This window comes from Chiloscyllium plagiosum, chromosome 42 (assembly GCF_004010195.1).
Source record: "Chiloscyllium plagiosum isolate BGI_BamShark_2017 chromosome 42, ASM401019v2, whole genome shotgun sequence".
Taxonomy (NCBI): Eukaryota; Metazoa; Chordata; class Chondrichthyes; order Orectolobiformes; family Hemiscylliidae; genus Chiloscyllium; species Chiloscyllium plagiosum.
The window spans coordinates 19,460,047-19,472,753 of record NC_057751.1 but is presented as its reverse complement, the minus strand read 5'-3'; the positions used below and the strand labels follow the sequence as shown (position 1 = coordinate 19,472,753).

Here is a 12,707-nt window from a genome sequence, read left to right as displayed (position 1 = left end):
TGTATTCCATTTGCCACCTTTCTGCCCAGCTCTGCAGCTTCTCTATATCCTGCTGTAACCTGCCACATCCTTCCTCACTGTCACCAACTCCTCCGACTTTCGTATCATCCGCAAACTTGCTTACCCAACCTTCTAACCCCTCTTCCAGGTCATTTATAAAAATGACAAACAGCAATGGTCCCAAAACAGATCCTTGCGGAACACCGCTAGTAACTGCACTCCAAGATGAACCTTTGCCATCAACTACTACCCTCTGTCTTCTTCCATCCAGCCAATTCCTAATCCAAACCTCCAACTCACCCTCAATGCCATGCCTCCGTATTTTTTGCAGTAGTCTACCATGGGGAACCTTCTCAAACGCCTTACTAAAATCCATATACACAACATCTACTGCTTTCCCCTCGTCCACCTCCTTAGTCACCTTCTCAAAGAATTCAATAAGGTTTGTGAGGCACGACCTGCCCTTCACAAAACCATGCTGACTATCCTTGATCACATTATTCCTATCCAGATGTTCATAAATCCTATCCCTTACAATTCTCTCTAAGATTTTGCCCACAACAGAAGTATGTTGGGTCTTTAAAAGAGCAAGAGCATGTTCAAAAGTACAAGTTCGAAGTTGGACGCTCATTATTTGGGGACCCCTTGTACTGAGAAAACCAACAATCTACTGCTCATAACATTTATGAGCTTTTTGTTCGGAGAGTTGATGCATGGCAATATTCAATTTTGCCCAACAATACAGGAGTGATATATTGCTAGATTTCCAATAAGTCATTCAAGCAAGTTCAGGGGTTACTGAAGAGCAATTCAGGAGGTTACAGGCAATACATGGGAGAAGGAGAAACAGACATATGTAGACTCCATGTTACAAGTGTATAAGTAGCTGTACTATTGGGAAGACAGTTGAACTACACAGGTTCTGTGCAAGGGACTCTGCGGAGTCAAGAGCAGTTGGATGGCTATGTGCTGTCTGAACTCAGAAGAGATCAAAAGCAAGACATTCTTCCTAAGTTCAACGCCCTCTTGCGAAACGGCAACAAACCTTTCGAATTGCCTATCTAATCACTTCCCAGAAGGTAGGCGAGTAGTAAGATGCACAAATTATGCATATCAGTCTGACTTGTCTTGTGTATTCAAGTGAAGCTCCAGCACATTCAATTCCAAGTATTACTGATATTTTCCTTCTGGATTGTTGTACTGGCTTAATAACTATGGTGGCCTACATACCAGTACACCCAAATCCCTACATACTGCAAAGTTTTGCAATCTCTCCATTTAAACATGCTGTTTTTCTTACTCTTCCTGCCAAAATGGAATTTGTGTTTTCCCACATTATACTCCATCTGCCAAATTTCTGGATGACTATTCAATCTATTTCCTTTTGTGAAGAGGGCTCGAGGGAGCTTCAATTTATTGTCATATGAATAGTCATCAGCAGACTTAGCAACCATATACTTGGTTCCCTTCATCCACATCATAGATAATAGCTTATACCTTTCTTCAGCAGTTGAAAGCCCAGCACAGATTCCTGTTATTCTCACCATGCCAAACTACAAATGATTCATTTATGCCTTTTCTTTCTTTCCTGTTAGGTAATTGACCTTCCATCCATACCAACAGAGTCAGAGCTGTACAGCATGGAAACAGATCCTTTGGTCCAACTCATCCATGCCGACCAGATATCCTAAATTAATCTGGTCTCATTTGCCAGCATTGACCCGTATCCCTCAACTTTTCCGGTTCATATATATTCTGTCCTCCCTTTCACCTCTTTATTCACAATTACTCTGCGAGGTTATTTCTATCCTCTACAATGAAGACAGACAAACTCTGTTCAGTTCATCTGCTATTTCCTCATTTACTAGTATTAATTCACCAAACCTTCCCTATTCTTCCTTGTCAAATACCTCAAACCTGCTTTTCGATTTCTGACCAGCTTTCACTCAAAATCAAAGAATAATGAAGATTTGAAAAAAAATCTATCAATCTTCTGACCTGATACTAGTCTTTGCTAAATTGTACACTTTCTTTCAATTTGTTATTACTTTCAACTTCCTGAGTTAACCATAAAGTGTCTTTCCCCAAGAGTCTTGTATTCACATTAGAATGATTCCTTATTGAGTGTTAGGAACTCCCTCTATTGACTTACCCCTTAGCCTAAATTTCTCAGTTTGCTTTGGCAGGTTCTGTTTTCATACTATTATTTAAGTTTTTCAATGGGCCGAGAATTGGCAGATGGAGTTTAATTTAGATAAATAGGTGGTGTTGCATCTTGGAAAGGCAAATCAGGGTGGGACTTATACACTTAATGATAACATCCTGGGGATTGTTGCTGAACAAAGAGACCTTGGAGTGCAGGTTCATAGCTCCTTGAAAGTGGAATCACAGGTAGATAGGATAGTGAAGGCAGCATTTGGTATGCTTTCCTTTATTAGTCAGAGTACTGAATATAGGAGTTGGGAGGTTATGTTGCAGCTGTACAGGACATTGGTTAGGCCACTTTTGGAATTCTGCATTCAATTCTGGTCTTCTTGCCATAGGAAAGATGCTGTGAAACTTGAAAGGATTCAGAAAAGATTTACAAGGATGATGCCAGGGTTGGATGGTTTGAGCTATAGGGTGAGGCTGATTAGCCTAGGACTATATTCTCTAGAATGTCAGAGGCGGAGGGGTGACCTTATAGAAATTTATAAAATCATGAGGAACATAGATACAGTGAATAGCCAGGGTCTTTCCCCACTAGAGTGTGGAAGTCCAAAACTAGAGGACATTGGTTTAGGGCGAGGGGGCAAGATTTAAAAGGGACCTAAGGGACAATGTTTTCCATACAGAAGATGGTGTGTGTATGGAATGAGCTGCCAGAGGAAGTAGTGGAGGTTGGTACAATTGCAACATTTAAAAGACATCTGGACGGGTATATGAATAGGAAGGGTTGAGAGAGACAGAGGCCAAATGGGACTTGATTAATTTAGGAGATCTGATCAGCATGAATGAGTTGGACTGAAGGGCCTGTTTCCATGCTGTACAGCTTTATGACTCTAAACACTCATCTTAGATCCACAGTTCTCTCCCTCAAACTGAATATTAAGTTCAAACAGGTCACGATCACTGCTATCTATGGGCACATTTACTGTGAGCTCATGAACTGATTTTGTTTCATTGCACATTCCCAGAGAGCAGGCTTTTCTAGAAAGCAGGCTTTCTGGTAATGTGCTGCTCAAAAGAAACTATCCTGAAAGCACTATGAATTTCAGGGCAATCTTTGTTAACTCGGCTCATCAGGTCTATATGGAAATTAAAACCACCATGATTATCATGCATCTTTATCATAAGTCCTCACTATTTCGGTTTACCCCATTGCACAATATGGTTACTAATCAATGGGATCTATAAACTACTCCAAGCAACTTCCTACCTTTATTTCTGTTCTCCGTCTGAATCAAACTGATTCAATATCTTGGTTCTCTCTCTCTTACATAAATCTTAATTAACAGTAGCCACATCTCTACTGCCAATCAGAGCAAAAACATTTATTTCTATTTGGGCTGTTAAATTGGTTTCGTTATGAATGTTCCATGCATTTATATGTGCTCCCACATTGCTATTTTCATAGCATTTCGCCTTTACTCCTGCTGCACTCACCAGTACAGATGATCTGTCCCATCCTATGTTCAAATCATCATTTCCCTTCAAATATTACCTTACTTCCTTGCCTTCTCTCTTTAAATCACATCTTCCCTCATTTGATCCCTTGCTCTCATTAATTTAGCTCCCAATATAACATCGGTGAGGTTGCACTGCATCAGATGCTGTGGTAGTTTTCGAATCCATGTTCCCAAAGCAATAGCCTGGGCCTCCGGATTACTAGTCCAGCGGCATTACCACTACACCAATGTCCCTAGACCAAAAGGCCATAAGGAATAGGAATAGGCTGCTTATATCCCCTATATTCTGCTCTGCAGCTCAACAGGATCATGGCTGATCCGACATTCTTCCCCTTTCCCCATTGATTCCCCAACTGATCAAGAATCTCAGCCTTAAGTATGCATAAGCATTCTGTCAACTTTTACTTTAACCCCTGTTTCCATGCCCTGTATAACCAAGTACATCTTCATTTCTATGCTCAAATTTCTCCTGCAATAAAAGGAAAGTATTCTATTTGCCTTAATTACTTGCATACTAACTTGCTGTGATTCATGCACTGAACACCCAGATCTTCCTGCATTTTAGAATTCATTAGCCATTCTCCATTTAAACAAGTTTATTTTTCCCCTTTCTGCCAAAGTGAACAACTTCACATTTCTATTCATTACACTCCACCTGCCATGTTTTAGTTCCATTTCAAAAAATAATGCTCTGAAAACTAGTCAATTCAGTTGGACTTAATAGTTTCAGTTTTGAGTAAATTGCAAATTTAGGTCAAGTGATTCATTGTGTAAGCTTCTGTGCTAACTTTGTACTAGGAATTCCTCTCTTCCGCACTGCCTCCTCCCCCATTTCAAATGGGCAATTGGCTTGAAAAGTTTGGCCTCTAGCTTGCTTCCACGGAGTTTGATAACAGCTGCAGTGTATTTAAGGCTTTAGCTTCCCAATTACGTGGAATACTGTGGTGATGGAGAAATAGATCTCTGTGCCAAGATGGCCAATATTCCTTCATTTTGATTACTTGCAGGTATTACTACAGAAGGAGCACAAAAAGAGGACCTCTCAGGTCACACTCTCAGCTACCTGGAGAGGTCTAACTTGGGATCCATGTGCTAGAATGCAGATGCTGATGGGGAGATAGAGAATGCTTATACAATTGGCTCAGCTGCAAGTATTTCCTTCATCTAAATCAAGTGGTTTTGCGAGGTTCTACATGAGACAAGTTTAAATCAATTCTACTGAAGTGGGACTTCTGCGTGCCTCTGCCACAGCTGCATTTTCATTCTTAAACCAACTGTCACTATCACGTGGGGGCTTAAAAATTAGGTGGACAAGTAGGTCAGACAGAAGCAATGCATTAGTAGTATTAATAGTATCATTAAACCATAAGATTAATTATCTCAGCTCCAGTACATCCTGAGGAACTCCTGCAGCAATTTCTATTAAAATTTATTTTTTCAAACCTATTTTTCAAAGCAACCTGTTCAGAGATGTTACTATATACCTCTGGAGCAGACAGGACTTGAACCCAAGTCACTTGCTCCAGAGATAGGGACACTATCACTGTGCCACAAGAGGGTCCCAGTCCCTCAAGACAGTGTCCTTGGCCTAATCATCAACTACTTCAATGATTTACAGAGAGACAATGGCAGAGTGATATTATAAGTAGATTATTAATCTGGAGACTCAGGTAATGTTCTAGGGACCTAGCTTCAAACCCTGCAGATGGTGGAATTTGGATTAATTTTTTTAAAATCTGGAATTAAGAGTCGAATGGTGACCATGACCCTGTTGCTGATTGTCAGGGAAATCTGGTTCACAAATGTCCTTTAGAGAAGGAAGCTGCCATCATTACATGGCCTGGCCTACACATGGCTCCAAGCTGTCAGCGATAAATTAGGGTGGCTCAGTGGTTAGCACTGCTGCCTCACAGTGCCAGGGTCCCGAGTTTGATTCCAGCCTCAGGCGACTGTCTGTGTGGAGTTTGCACATTCTCCCAGAGTCTGCTTGTGTTTTCTCCAGGTGCTCTGGTTTCCTCCCACAGTCCAAAGACGTGCAGGTTAGGGTGGATTGGCTGTGAGAAATGTAGGGTTGGGAGATAGGGTGGAAGTGGGTGATGATTGCACAATTCAGCACCATTCAGGACTTCAGGTACCAAAGTAGTCAATGTGTGTTCCCACAGTTTAAGCGGAGTGCAGTCAAGGAAGGAACAGGGGACCAGTCAGAAAAGGAAGGCAGGCTGATTGTCAGGAAAGCTCCAGGATGTACCTCACTCAAAAACATTTTGTATATTGGAAAACACACAGTGATGCAGTCAGAACCCAGCTACACAGGGAGGGAGGAGAAAGAGGAAGACCAATCATGGTATTGAGATATCGTTATCATGGAGACAAGTTCTGGCAGCTCAATATTAAAGGGTGTAGAATGTTTAGCTAAGACAGAGAGAGGTGTAATTAAAAAGTGGCAGTGCAATCTTAAGAGTCAATTGCTGCAAATAAAGTAGTATGATATTTTAGAAAAGTCCCTCAACGGAGGTCATTTGGATACAACTCAAGGGTTAAAAAAAAGAGGGGCAATTAAATTGCTGTGAGAGAGTACTACAACTCTCTCAGTCAGGGAGGAATAGAAGGACAGATATGTAAATAAGTCTCAAAGAAGTGTAAAAATAATGGGAGTTGTGGATTTCATTTTATTTCCAGTGTCCACAGGAAAAGGGTGCCATTGGCTAAGACAGCATTTATTGCCCAAGACAGCATTTATTGCCCATCCCTATTGTAAAGTGTTAATTGTTTTGAGTCAACCATGTTGCTACAGGGTCTAGAGTCACATATAGACCAGACAAGATAAGCATGGCAAGTTCTCTTCCCTAAAAAAAAAGGACAGCAAATTACCTGGGGTTTTACAACAACCAAAAGTGCTTACATGGTCAGCATTAGACCAGCTTTTAATTGAATTCAAATTCAACCATCTGCCGTAATGGGATTTGAATCTATGTCCTCAGAGCATTAGCCCAGGGGTCTGGATTGCTAGTCCAGTAGCAATGCCTTACTGCCTCCCCAATACCACTTCCCCAATATTAACTGGGATAGACAAAGTGTGAAAGGCTTACGGGGGTTGGAATACTTGAAAACATATCAAGGAGAGCTTTGTTAAGTCAGCACATTAAAAAGTCCTACAAGGGAGGGGGTGGTGCTGGACCCAATTTTAAGGAATGAAGCTAGGCAAGTGGTAGAAATGTCAGTGTGGTACATTTCAGAAATCATGATCATAACTCAGCAATATTTAAAAAAGGTAGTCATAGAAAAGGATAAATAGAATCAGAAATAAAGTTTCTGAATTGGGAGAAGGCCAAATTTAATACAAGACAAAAACAGGATCGAGTCAAAGTGAAGTGGGAGCAGCTACTTGCAAAAACTCTGCAGAGCAGTGGGCAAGGCCAGCATGTTTTGCCCATCCCTAATTGCCCAGAGAGCAGTCAAGTGTGCCAGTGGGTCTGGAGTCACGTGTAGATCAGACCAGGTAAAGATGGTAGTTTCCTTCCCTAAAGGACATTATTAGTGAACCAGATTTTTCCAACAATAGATAATGGTTTCATGGTTACCATTAGACCCATAGTTCCAGATTCTTTTTATTGAATTCAAAATTTTACCACCTAACATGGCAGGATTAGAACCCAGGTCCCCAAAACATTAGCTGAACTTCTGGACTAATATTCTAGCGATAATATTACTGGGCCATTGCCTTCCCATTAATCATTAATTAATCTAGTCTGCTTGAAGTGGAATAGATGGGGTGATGGTCAAAGGTTGTTTCTGTGACTGGAAGCTAGCATCCAGAGCTGTAACACATTTTGGTGCTTGGTCCTTTTCTATCTGCACTATAAATTAATGATCTAGATGCAAATATAGGAGATTTGATCAGTAAGTTCACAGAGGCAGAACAATTAGTGATATGATAAATAGGCAAGGAAGAAAGTCTTAGACTACAGGATGATATACATTGGCTGAACAGTGGCTGATGGAATACTTAACCTTTATTAGTCAAGGCATCAAATACAAGAGCAGGGGTGTTGTATAACTCCATCATGTTAGTTAGGCTACAGCTGGAGTACGTGTTGCTCTGGTTTTTACACTATAGAAAGTATACAATTATGCTGGAGGGGGCAGTAGAGGAGATTCTTGAGAATGTTGCTTAGGTGGGAGAAATTCAACTACAAAGGGAGGCTGAATATCTGTGGTCAGAAGGCCGAATTGGGGGTGGGGGTGGGGGTCCTGACTGAGTTGTACGACATTGAGGGGGGCATGGATCCAGCAGACATGAAGAACCTTTTTCCCCCTTAGAGGAGGTCAATTACGGGGGACACAGATTTACGCAAGTTTTTGTCCCCCCATCCTGAGTGTGGTGGTTGTCTGGAACTGACTACCTGAAAAGGGCTGAGAAGGTGGGAAACATTGAAATACTTCCTAAATGTTGTAATGTTCCCTTGAAATGCTAGAGCATACAAGGCTACAGGCCAAGTGCTGGAAAATGGGGAAAAAAGGTAGATAGGAGCTTTATGGCCAAAGGATCACTTTCTGCACGGAAAAACTCCATGGCTATGTCCAAATGCAGCATGATCTGGACAATATGCAGTCTTAAGCTGACAAGTGGCAAGTAACATTCATGCAAGTACCAGGCAATGACTGTCTCCAACAAGAGACAGAGGATCAAAACATCTCCCCTTGACATTTAATGGTGTTACCATCACCAAATTCCCCATCATCAACATCCTTGAGGTTACCATTGACTAGAAACTGAACTAGACTCAGCCATATCAATAATCTGACTACAAGAGTAGGTCAGAGGCTGAGAATCCTGCAGTGAGTAACTCACCTCATGAATTTCCTCCATCCCCAAAGTCTTTCTACCATCTACAAGACAAGTCAGGAGTGTGTGATGGGCTGGTCCCCACTTAACTGAATGATTGCAGCTCCAAAATCTCCAACAGCTTGACATCATCCAGGATAGAGCATCCTGCATGACTGGCACTAAATGCACAAACATTTGTTGCCTCCCCCCACAGACGCACAATGGCAGTGGTGTGCACCAGCAACAAGACATACTGCAGAAATTCACCAAGGCTCTTCAGACAGTACCTTCTAAAACTTACAAACACTACCATCTAGAAGGGCAGCAGATACATAAGAACAGCAACGCTTGCAAGTTTCCCTCTAAAATACTTACCAATCTGACTTGGAAATATCATTCCTGCACGATCACTGGGTCAAAATCCTCTTTCCCTAACAGCACTGTTGATGTCCCTAAATCACATGGACTACAGCAGTTCAAAGCGGCAGCTCAGCACCACTTTCAAGGGCCAATTAGGGATGGGCAATAAAACAATGATCCAATCAGTGACACCCATATCTCATGAATTAATAAAAATACTTGATTTTAAGGTCTTCAGGGATAAAGTGGTAAATTAAAGGTGTTTGTGAATCAGTATGTTTAAATTGAATTATAGACTTTGCAGTAGCTCATTGATGCTTTTAGAAATGGGATACATGTTGGAACTTTAAAAACAATCTTGTTTTAATGCTATTTTTAGATGCAGTTATATTCATATGGAGGCATGTGTAGGGTGATGCAAGGGTGACTGATACCTGCATTCTTTTTTCATGAATTTGGTGCATGCATGTACCATCCCAAAGAGAACGATCATGACATGGGACACAGGCATCACCACTTTGGCTGCAATTTGTGGAAAGGTTAAGTTCTTCCTTCCAGCTGGGAGGCTTCGGAATGTTAAAGTTTACAGAACATGGAAGAACAGCATAGGAACAGGCCCTTTGGCCCACCATGTCCACACTGACTATGATGCTATTCTAAAGTAATCCCATCTGCCTGCACATGGTCCGTATCCCTCTATTCCCTGCCTATCTAAATGCCTCTTAAAACATTGCTGTCTTATCTGCTTTCACCACCTTCACTGCCAGCATGTTCCAGGCAACTACCACCCTGGTGTTAGAAAACAAAACCTGCCTCGCACATCTCCTTCAAACTTTCCACTTTTCACCTTAAACCTATGCCACCTAGTATTTCTCAAGGCAGAAATGTTGTTAAAACGTGCTCTCAACTATCCATGCCTCAATTTTATATCAGGTCACCTCTCAGCATCCAATGCTGCAGCAAAACATTCCAGGTTTGCCCAACCGCTCCTTATAGCTAATAAGCTCCAATCCAGGCTACATCCTGGTAAACCTCTTTTGCACCCTCTCCAAAGCCATCTCCTTATAATGTGGTGACCAGAACGGCACACAATATTCCAAATGTGACCTAAAGTCTTATATAACTGCAACATGACTTACCAACTTTTATATTCAATGCCCTGACCAATGAAGGCAAGCATGCCATACACCTTCCTTACCACCTTATCCACTTGTGTTGCCATTTTCAGGGAGCTAGGCACTTGCTCCCTCCAAGATCCCTCTGTATATCAATGTTGTCAAGGGTCCTGCCATTTACTGTATACCTTCCTCTTGCATTTGACCTCTCAAAATACATCACCTCACACTTGTCTGGATTAAAGTCCATCTACCATTTCTTCACCCAACTTTCCAACTGATCTATATCCTGCTGTGTCCTTGTATAACGACTCCACCAATTTTCAGAGTTAACATTTTGAGTCTGGTGACCCTTCTTCAGGACTGACCTACTCTGAAGGGCGAGTGGACCAGAAACATTAACTGCTTTTTAACAGACTCTGCCAGACCTGCTGAGTTTTTCCAGCGACTTTTTGTTTCTGATTTCTAGTATTGACAGTTGTTTTTTTTTGTCCACTAAATGTCATGCCCTCTGCAAACTTACTCATCAGACCAACTATATTTTCATCCAAATCATTAATATATATTACAAAGAGAGGTCCCAGCACTGATCCTTGTTGACCACCACTGGTCACAGACGTCGAGTCAGCCAGAAAAACATCCCACCACAACTATCCTCTGCCTTCTACGTTAAAAATTTGAAAGCTAAAAAGAAAATGCCAGAATGCATTTCACAAGACATTTTAGTAGTTAGTCTTACATAACGATGAAAGGTAAAGTCACCATAGTCCCAGAGAACCATACAGTTGCTTTCTTCTTACAGGCATGACTGGTAGTGGTTTAACCGGAGGGTCACCCCACCTCAGGGGAGGAGAGAGGGGAGAAGCAGGGTACCCTCAGCTGTACAGGAACTGAATGCACACTGTTGGCATCAGGGTCAGTTAGCTGGTTAGCAATGCAGAACGATGCTAACAGTATGGGTTCAATACCTGTACCAATGGAGGTTACAATGAAGGACCGTTCTTCTGAACTGCTCCCTTCACCCACAGTGTGGTGACCCTCAAGTTAAACCACCACCAATTGCCTGTGCCAGCATTACCTTTTTTTTGGGGGGGGGGGCAGCAGTGGTGGTAGGAGGACAAAGGATTCACCAGCTAACTCCATTGGCTAGGCAATCCTTAGGTATGTACTTGCAATTCATCTCATACAGAGTACAATTATTAGTACAGCAACTGTGTTTGTTTCTTTGACGGGGGCGGGGGGGAGCTGAATCTGATTTGAAGATAGTCATAATCCCACAGTAAAGTCAGTGGAATTATATCTGATTTTAATATAATTCTCAATGAGGATTAGAAGATTAAAACATTGGAGTTTACCTACTTTGTGAACTTGAACTGTTTGTATGCTGGGTACCAGAGGACGGTTATTACCTTTGTTTTCAAACCTACCCTGAATCTTCCTAGCACTTCATCAATTAATCAAAATAGGGCTCATTGGATATTTTTCACACCCACTTTACGTAGCTATAGAGGTAGGTGTTAGTTTCAAATGTTGTCACCACTTTACCCAATAGAAATAAACAGCAACTTTGGTTATTGTGCACTTTCAAGAATGAAAATGATGTTGCAGACAACTGAAATACTTCTGAAAACCAGGTGTTAGATTTTATTCAGAAAATGTTAACTGCACCTGTTTCAGTATGACAGGGGCAACTTTCTGGAATTGCTATTACGGACTGCAGCTCAATCTGATGTACTGAGCCTGTGGTCTGTGATGCGCAATATTTACAGTAAACAGAAAGCATTTGCAAATATGTCGCATCTTTCATATCCTCAGGGTATTCGAGCACATTTCACAGCCAACAAGCTACCTTTCAAAAAGCTTTTGTGTAATCCACTATAGACACAGTTTGCACACAAAAAGGCTCCACAAACAGCAATAGAATGAGATTCTGCCTCAGGGTGTTTATTGAGCAGTGGTACATTTCCCTACTCATTGTCCAACAGTGCCACGGGATCTTTTAATTTTGGGAAGAAATACATTTGCTGTATATCCAGTTATATCAGGGAAGATAACATTGTCTTTGAAATATAACATTCACAGTACACTGTTCCAAATTTGTTAGGTTGACATTTCATTCTGTCCAAAGAGTTTTAGTTGATCACCTTAATAGCTCAGTTCGGGAGCCATTGAAAAGCAGTTCTGGGGTCACACATAGCTGGAAAAAGAGACAGGACAGACTCCACGTTAAGAGAGAGTGAGAACCGCAGATGCTGGAGATCAGAGTCGAGAGTATGGTGCTGGAAAAGCACAGCAGGTCAGGCAGCATCCGAGGAGCAGGAGAATTGATGTTTCGGGCATTAGCCCTTCATCAGGAATGGCAGACTCCATGTTAAGAGCATTGATTTTTAGCCTTCCTGCAGGGAAGGTGTCGAAAGCAGTTGGATGGTTTGGTGCTGTCAAAATAGAGATCTTTGGCCAACTTATCCTAGCCAATGCCTGCCTCATACTTTAGCTTTAAGTTCATGACCCTAGTTTCAAATTTAATTGTGTCAGTCTCCATCTTAATGAAGAATCAGGCAGCCCCGGAGTATCACGCAGGTAGCGAGTTCTGAGCATTTAAGTCCTGGCATTTATCTTGGAGCAGCGGAGTACCAGTATGGAGCAGAGCAGTGATGGCTGTTGGACTAGGGTATGGCACAGGCGGTTAGACCACGTGCAGAGGCCCTGCGCTGAGCTGCTACACTGTAATGTCTA

At 41.8% G+C, this 12,707-nt stretch overlaps 1 protein-coding gene across 6 annotated transcripts in view; it reads right to left on the bottom strand.

Moving 5' to 3' along the window:
- Nucleotides 1-12,707, bottom strand: part of LOC122543209 (signal transducer and activator of transcription 5B-like) — a 128,131-nt gene that overhangs the window by 67,871 nt on the left and 47,553 nt on the right. The window contains exon 1 of one of the 6 annotated variants that reach the window (XM_043681676.1): nucleotides 5,917-5,927. The exons of the other annotated variants lie outside the window; for them this stretch is intronic. The gene's annotated coding sequence lies outside the window, so the exon portion shown is untranslated. Of the gene's footprint in view, nucleotides 1-5,916; nucleotides 5,928-12,707 lie in introns of those variants that run through there. 6 annotated transcript variants of the gene reach the window in all.